Below are 9104 nucleotides of genomic sequence, written 5' to 3'. Positions count from 1 at the left end.
GAGCGAGGATGCTACGGCAAATGAATGAGAGGTTTATAAGGGTTGGTTGTGCAGAAGCACCGTGCATCGCAAGAGGAGCGCCCGGAGTGATGCATCACCTTGCCCCGCATCACCTGACGTTTTATAATCACCTGACGTTTTATACACGCTGACTCCGCGACGCTCGCGGGAAAAAAAGTACATAAACGGGCCTGATCCCAAAATAAACATAAGGCTTGCAGCTGCCATACATATTTCAAGCGGGACGTTCATGTATAACACTGAAGACTTGAGAACAGGGAGGATGACACAAATCCGATACTCCTGTGTCGTTTTACGAAAAATAATCCCGAGTGTTGCTATTTGACGTAAATCACTATACCACCGAGGCTCACTTGTGGCAGGTTTAGAAATAATTAGAAAAGTTAATACGAGTATCTTATGTTTGCAACTAGTTAACAAACATGACAGGATATGAATACTACATTCCCAATTCGAAAGTACTCTGTTCTTGGGCGAAACACGAAAATAACGGCAGAGGAAAATCAAATTTCCCGGATAGAAGTAAAACGTGAACGGTTATTATCTAGACCTTATTTTCAGCTTTCGATCCAGGGAGGCCTCAACCACAATATTTCAAAACGGATGACTGATTTTGGTATGACTTCGGCTAGATTTTGGCATTTGCTGGTATGACTTTATATACTTACGTACGTGCCGAGTGAATTGGACTCATCCCGAGCAAGGTATCTCCTTGATTAACTTTCCACCACTGAAGAGAAAATATTGACATAATGGCAGAGCCCGTGGTCAAAGTTAATTAAAAGGGATAGATACAAACCTAACAGAGGTGTCATCCTGGGGGGGGGGGGGGGGGGGAGGGTCAAGGGATACGATTACCGGTCCATTGAAAGTCTTGGGCCGGATCGCGCCAAAAATAGAGCACGGTAAACACGCAGTATCTCTCAATCATCGGAACAGCCGGTTCTCTGTTTTGAATTTGGTTGAATGGGGAGAACACAGCCATGATTGGATGTCTCGGCAGACCCAGGGGGTTTCACATTAAACTTTGAAACCTGATCGCCCCACCATTGAAGCCCGAAAGCTTACAAACTGATCTTTTGGGGATGGGTTTTATTGGAAGCCATCAAAAGGTAAAAAAGTCGGCGGTTTTGTTGCATTTTCTGAATAGCAGGCCAAAAAGCCAGAGTGCAGAGAACAATTTTAGAAGTTGTGATGACTTTGTCATTTGATATAAGATCCAGCATTCTGTCGGAAGAAACATGACCCAGACAGCGCATCGATAAAACACGATTGCAGCTAACAATTGGCGCATGCGCAGAGGCATGCGTCAGCCAAACGCGCATGACGTGTCAGTGCCTATAACAAAAAGGCTACGGTATTCAAACACCAAGAACTCAATACAATTTTGCAAAGGGAGAAAATGCTGTAGCAATTCAGAAAACCACGGTCCATTATGGTCGCCATTGACCACCCTTTCCCGATGAAACCTCTGTTTGCAGGTAACTTGATTTCAAAGTAAACCCCAACCATTTTGCGATGGCAGAAATACGATGCCCGACTCGGTGCCACAAAGGAAAGAGAAATATATTGTAGCATTTAGCAGCAGTTTCGACATTGTACAAAGAAAAAGTGCCTTCAAACCGATACAGCGTTTCCCGTTGGTGCCGTATTACCCAATAAACTTCAACGTCCATTTCGTCAATTTCAAAACGATCTTCTTTTCTTGGCATCCAGCTACTTCAGATCTTTGCTCTTATTTATACGAGTTCGGTAGTATATCTCTGACTCCACCAGGAAGTATCTTGCGTGCGTAGTACTTGCTCAAGGAGGCTGACAGGTGAGATGCAGTCCCCTCACTGTCATCTCACGGAGGAAAGGCAGAGGGAAAGAAAAGGAAGAGACGTGACAGAGGTCCCTAAGAGCCAGCTTGGAAGGCACTTGTACAACACTCAGCTTATAGCAATTGAAGTCTTCATGCAAGAAAGGTTTTTTTAAGGGTGCACCCCTGTATTAAAATCCCCATAGACACCAGTGCTAAATGCCATACTTCTAAATTCTTCAAAAAATACTCAGAACTCTCACAGGTATTTAGTCTGCACAGATAAATAATGATCAACATGTCATCTTTCATTTTCTTTTCATTTTTTTGTTGGGTTGACATTGACTTTTCGAGATATTCTCACCTAAAGAAGACGACCCCTATTTTTTCAAAGCGGAAAGTAGCCATCTTTCGGGCCCAATTGCATCCAAAATGCCCAGAATTGGAAGCCCCAAGTCCGGGCCAGAGGTTCATTGCAATATCTCTTCAAGTCCCAATTCCATGGCTCTCAGAACTTCCCAATATAGATATTTTGAGCGTATAAAACTTTTATTCATGAGCTTGACGGAGGGACTTTTGGCCTATTACCAGAGATGTACCAGTATACCCTTAATGGGCGGGGTCCGCGGTCCATGTTTACTCAGACTGTTGTTATCCTGACGGAAAGCTTTGCGCCAACAGGTTGCAAGAGGCACATCACCATGCCCGAGTGACAGTACGTGAGCGCATGCATGGAATACCGGATGATGCCTACGTCGTAGCAACATTAAAACTGCGTTTGAAATCACCATGGTGCTCTTAAAATGGTTTCTCAGGCACGATTTATATCGCTAATTGGTAATACCAACATGATATGGTATGGTCGGGAGCCGCAATTACTTTTACGACATGAAGTACATTCGCGGGTAATACAGCAGTCACGACTGTTATATTTTGGTGTCTCCTTCATTCATCAATAAGATCCGAGCATCAATCCTCTCTGAAAAACAAGTGCGAGTGCACAATGAGCTCTGGCGAAAAATGCGACGCCGATGGCACATATGGATCACTATACATTTGGTCAATTTTTGTCACATTTCCTCCTACTCGATACCGTCCAACCACTACACATGGCGTCCACCTTGTTCGAGGAAGATGTTGTACAGCGCAAATGCAAGTGCACAATAAGCTCTGACCGTGTTGCAAGAAGTCTTGCATGAAAGTCTTGCCATAAATCGATCAAAATGATTCCTGCCAGAACTGAAAAATGCGACGCCGAAAAATGCGACGCCGATGGCACATATGGGACACCATACGTTTGGTCAATTTTTCCAGGTACAGACAGACAGACAGACCGACCGACCTACCGACCACCAAGTGACATGTAGAAGCTCCTACCAGAGTTTAAAAATTCAATTTCGAGGGGGATGTGTCTATCGACTATTTTGCTTTCTTGTACTCTTGAAAAACCCCTACACATTTTCCTTCCCCTCGAGCCACTAACTTGTTTATTTGGTAAGTTAACCACGGCTCTTTGGTAGTTGACCGATTACAGAAACTGTTTAATTATACACCATTACCAAGAACAAAACTTGCGTTTACATTTAAACTTAAGAAAACCCAATATACTATAGACCCTTATTCTAAATTATATTGAAGTACCACAGGGTGACCAAAAAAAGTTGTGCAAGCAGTTATCGTTAAATTTCTCAAAAGTACCTAACATGAGTATTTCATTTTGTTGGAGCATATTGATTATACTCCAATCAGTGAAAATGTCATGAAAACCCATTCATGCAAACCAGAGCTGTAACAGATTACAAAATGATATGTGTTTTTCAACCGTTCCAATGGGAATTACACATGGCATTGCAAATCGCTCAACCGGCACTCTGCAATGGGTCTTTTCATTACCTTGTAAATCACATTGGAACGTGTGAAAAACACATCGGCATTTATAGTCGGCTGTATTTCTGGTTTGCATGAATGGATTTTCATCAAATTTCGCTGTGATTATACACAAGAGTTGGAGTACAAACAATATACTCCATCAGTATAAAATGCTGATCTTGGATACTTTTTGAGAAATTTAAAGATGTGTGCTTTTTTGGGTCACCCGCATAGTTTTTTTATGGTGACATTAACCTATATAATTATATTCGGTTTTTATGTGTGTAATCCGGTCAAGGATTTTACAGGTAATCCATTTTAATGACATGCCACAAGCGCCTTATTAACAGCTCAGGTATAAAGCCAACGTACTTCGGGGTACTCGACTGGATTTAGAATACCAGAGACGCTGCTACGCTGTGAGTGAATCCACCACTCACAACATCATCGTCAGCAGCAGTCCAGAATATCAGAAGATCAGACGATAAGAATTTGGCATCAAACGACTTGAACCCCATAACTCTAGACGTGTATTTCTTACCTTTTTTCTCACGATTTCATAAAACATTCCAAATATTTTTTTTTTAATATCTGGTGTTGGCCATTGATATTAATCGTCGTGTTGTGAAGGTGAATCAGAGGTGTAAGCGTTGCTCTACAAAACACCGAGGTGAGGCCTTATAGCTCCTAGCCACAAGCGTGAGTGTCTGGGGGCTGTTTACGGGTCTTCCCCCCACGCAGAGTGTGCAGAGGTGTCGCGATGTGTCAAGACACGTACGCATTACTCACTCCAGTTACACACTGCAGCACAAACAGCCGCAGGCTGGCCTTGCCACCCGAGCCATACCCCGGCTTCGCTATATGGTTATTAATATTTCACGGTCTTAATCAGTATATATTCTCCATCAGGTTAAACAGTAAAAGTACAATAAACCCAACCAGACCAAGCCACGGGCCAAAATTCGCGCTGCATGCTACGACCAAGTTTTTTTTATGCTAAAACGCATTGGACAAAGTACAGTTCGCCCGCGAATACAGTTCAGAAGTCACTTGTTATTTCTCGACCCCTGTTTATCACCGTTTCTCGACAATGAATTACCGGGAATCGATTTTTCATCCCTTGCCTCTGGAGGCATGCTGAGCCGTCTAAGCCCGACGGATCAACGGTTTATTTCTCCGGAGACCCGCAGATCTGGTAGTTGAGGAGCAGTCATACTTTCATGCGCACTTAGAAGCGCACGGTAATTGTGTGGTCACGACTGCGATACGTACGTGTCTCCTTCACCAATTCATCCGTTGGACGTGGACGTCACAAGATGATGTCCTTTTCCAACGTCTTGAGAATGACCTTTCAGAAGTAATGCCTAATGACTGAGAAGGAAACGATTTACTGACGACGTTTCGTCACTAATTTTGCTGTTTATTTCGCTGTTGATGAGCAGGTAAAAGTACGACGGCCATTTCTTAAATTCACATTTTTCGAACGCCTACTCTTCGCACTGTTTACCTTCTACCTTTGGTATACAAAATGTTTCTACGTTGATTTATGAAATGAGACAAAACTAATCTCAAAACCTTGCAGGTGACTTCCAATGATCTAATAGGCCACATTCTTTTAAAGTTAGTGTGTACGTGTTTTTTGGGTGTGACACCTTGAAAAATAAATATTCAAATTGAATTGATGATTTTCTAGCACTAAGGGAGTTATACGCTTTCCAATGAGACTCGTGAAAAAAAATACTTTAGATTTTCACTTAGATTTATAGCGATTTGTGATAAATACCACGTGACTATAACATTACTGCACATATTTTGGCTCTATTTTTTCATAAACATTTTCCGAATTTGTTACGAACAAGTACTTTTTTTAAATTTAAATTTGGTAGTTATATTTTATGAGAAACTATTAGGAGGCTTATTTTAGTCAATTTTCCGGGGACAGACCGACTGACCACCAGTGACATGTAGAAGCTCCTGCCAGAGCTTAAAAAGTACGTTTACCAATCCTTATTTCAGGTACGCAGTATGAGTTACCGACGTCACTCACTGATTCCCATAGTTTTACATTTGCTCAATTATTAGTAGATGGAAAACCCGTTATCAAGTCCAATCAGCCGTTCTCGGTTCCTATTATCACGGTCCCGGTGACACGAGGCGTGCGGGCGCGGATTAGGACAGGTTAATTGACGGAACGCGTGTGCCGCTCCGCAGATTTACCAAAATTAGATTCTCATTTTTCCTCCCTTTTTGTGGAGTGAGCAGGAATAGCATAGGGTGTGAAATTAAACGCGATGATATCGGTACAGCATCTATCTCGTCAATACGGTCAAGACGCGCTGCTAGCTGGGCTCGTGACAACAGGCGCGTCCAGCGACAAACTTGCTCATTAATTATGAAGGTTTTCAAGATTTCCTCATTCCGTCAGTTGTTTGAAAGCGGGCCTGTCGGATTTGTTTTCAAGTGAACTTGTAGGCTAATTCCAAAGAAATATATTTCATATCAAAAAAATGTAGCACCAAAAATAATTATGACTGGTAAACCCATTTAATAAACTACTTTAGATGAAAAAAATGACTTCAATTGCTCAATCCGTTCAATTTATATCACATTTTAAACGAAATGATCCTAAAATCTGTTTCGTCCAAATGTGCGATCTCAAGAATTGTCGTTACAATTGTCTCAAATATCACCAACGATAATATCTCAGTTTAATAGTAAAAAAATATTCAACAAAATCCTTTTGAAGGCCCGTCCTTAAAAAAAAAAAAGAAGTGGATTTTATAAATTATATTGTTAGCCAAAGCAGGGTTGTTAATAGAGACATCGTATACTACAGTTGTTGAAACAAGTATTCTGTGTCATTTTCTTTGTTGTTTCAAACAGTCAGAACACACAATAATTTTTTTTTTTCGAAACTGATTTAAGGGTTACTTCGTTTAAATAGTGATAACATTTAACGTGTAGAGCAATTGAAATAATGTTCTCACTTAAAAGTAGTTTTATAAATGGGCTTCCAAGTCATCATTAATTTCGGTGCTACATAGTTTTTTTATGTGAAATGCATTTCTTTGTCTTGGGGTTCCGCTTTTTTGACTCACCCTGTATAATGCTGCGTCCTATGATTCTTGTTTAAAGCATTGCCCCTCTTTTCAAACTCAAAGATGCTTAAGTTGTTCTTGGAAAACGACTATTTCTCGCATTATGTATAATTAAAAGTTGAGGATGTGTATAGATCTTTACGGGTATTATGGACATGGCTCGTGCGACGTGAAGCGTGCCTGTTGCCAACGGGGAAAACAGAACCTAAGCCTCTTTTGCATGTTTTCCATGAAACTTAAAGTGTGACGTCCACATTTTCAAATACCCGTGCGGTGTTAGGACCTTAAGCGGTTTGCTTCTTAACCCGTTGAAAGTTGGCATTGCGTGCTCCCGACACGCAATATTTCGTGAACAGGTGTAACATGGGAAGTAACAGGTGTAACATGGGAAGTATACTCGATCGATAGTGAAAACGTTTGAATGTTGCAGTGTCGAAAATGAACAGTTCCGAGAGGCATTGCGTGCACCGCAACCACCACCATTCGAATTACTCAGCCAACATTATGCAACGGAAACTCGATCAGGAGATGATGTCCAAACATGGCGTGAAATCTGTATACAGTAGCCCAACCCCTAATTGCGCGAGGACATTAGTTTCTAGGACATCCTATTTTAGATAGCTCGGACGTGCCTCTTCGATCATCGATTCGCTCTCTCCTTCTCTGTGTTCTCTGTTCCTCGGCAAGCGCCGTCTGCTCGTCTTCCAGCGGAGTGACGGTGCTAAGTGATCGAAGAACCCCGCGTTGATTAGTATGAAATGGGTTGAGTTTCACTATTTACACCGAGTCGTCCATTAGAAGCTTGTTTGTCTTTGCTTGTTTGGGAGCAAAATGACAGAGTAATGTTCATTTTTTCCCCGTTCTTTCCCGACAAGGGCTCTTGACCGGGGGTTCTTGACCCAGAATGTAGGTATGTATGCCACACTTCTGTGTGTTTACACGTCTCTTCCAAATTGGTCCGAGATAGTGTCATCAGTCAGTGTGACGACCTCCTATGCCTTAGTGCTGTTTTGTACTTGTTTATGAGATGCTCGTTATATACAGGAAGTAACAAGAGAAAAGACATTCAGGTCAAACACATGACATTATTAAAGGAAAAGTGTTGCGTGTTTTCTTCTGACAACCTCGGCCACTGTCTTCCTTATTATTCAGACCTTTAGGTGCTTCTCCCTATTTTAGAACTCCCTTATAAAATGGTTCTCTCGGTGACACCTTTATTAAGGTTGACAACTGGTGTAGCTATTAAGCTTGGGATTGTTGATCTAAACGACACATAATAGTTTGAGGCGCTTACAAGAGCCAAATCTATAATGAAAACATGGTTTGACAGAATTATCAAAGCAAATTGAGCGTTGGCGAGAACCTGTGGTACACCACCTGTCACGATGACATTCAACGAGAAAAAACATTCAATTTCGACTCAATTTGATGAGTGAAAATCGTTTTCCCTCCTTTTTCTTTGCAGTTAAAGAGAGTGAAATCTACAATCCCAGGAAAAAAGTTCGCTGTCAGTGAACAGGTTTTTTTTTTAATATCTCAGGCACACCTGGTACGAAATCAAGCACGGTTTAGGGGTGAAGGTGCAATTTGTTCATTTCTGAGCAGGACATTGCCATATAACGTCGCAGGATAAGTTTTATAATTGACGTCCCTGGTCGATTTGTAGACAGGATCCGAGCGAATGCGATGACACGTGCGACGGATCGACTGTCACCGAGCAGGGATTGCGTCGGTTACTCACCTTTCACAGGGCCGGAAAGTCCGTCGCTATTTTTGAGAAATCAACTCTGATATGCAAAACTGCAGAAATTTGAGACTTAATGAAGTTTTAAACATGCTTTTACTGCTGTTAGGGTTTGGAATGAAGCTGTCTGTCGCAACAATTTGCTGCCAGTGACACTATAAATCGATCCGTTCCTAACTACTCCACTCTCAGGGAAAAGTCATTTCAGACCTATTTTTACAATTATTATTATTATTATTTTTATTTTTTAAATTACTCCATTTCAGCTATTAGAAGAAATACAGACGTGTGAACTATGGTTAAGTAGAACAAGGGTGTAAATCTGGGGTGGGGGGAATACCCCCACTTTGTGTGGGGTGGGCCATTGTAGCACAGATTTTTGTGGTGAGAAACAAAACAAATGCCGATTTAAAGCTTATTTTCTAACTGTCGAACACCCCGAATGTCATTAAATGTCTCTAAACAAGTGCGAGTGCACAATAAGCTCTGGCCGTGTTGCAAGAAGTCTTGCGTGAAAGTCTTGCACGAAATCGATCAAAATGATTCATGCCAGGGCTGAAAAATGCGACGC

Source organism: Patiria miniata, unplaced genomic scaffold (genome assembly GCF_015706575.1).
Source record: "Patiria miniata isolate m_02_andy unplaced genomic scaffold, ASM1570657v1 HiC_scaffold_16, whole genome shotgun sequence".
In the NCBI taxonomy this organism is placed as follows: domain Eukaryota; kingdom Metazoa; phylum Echinodermata; class Asteroidea; order Valvatida; family Asterinidae; genus Patiria; species Patiria miniata.
Note: the sequence above shows the minus strand (reverse complement) of the source record.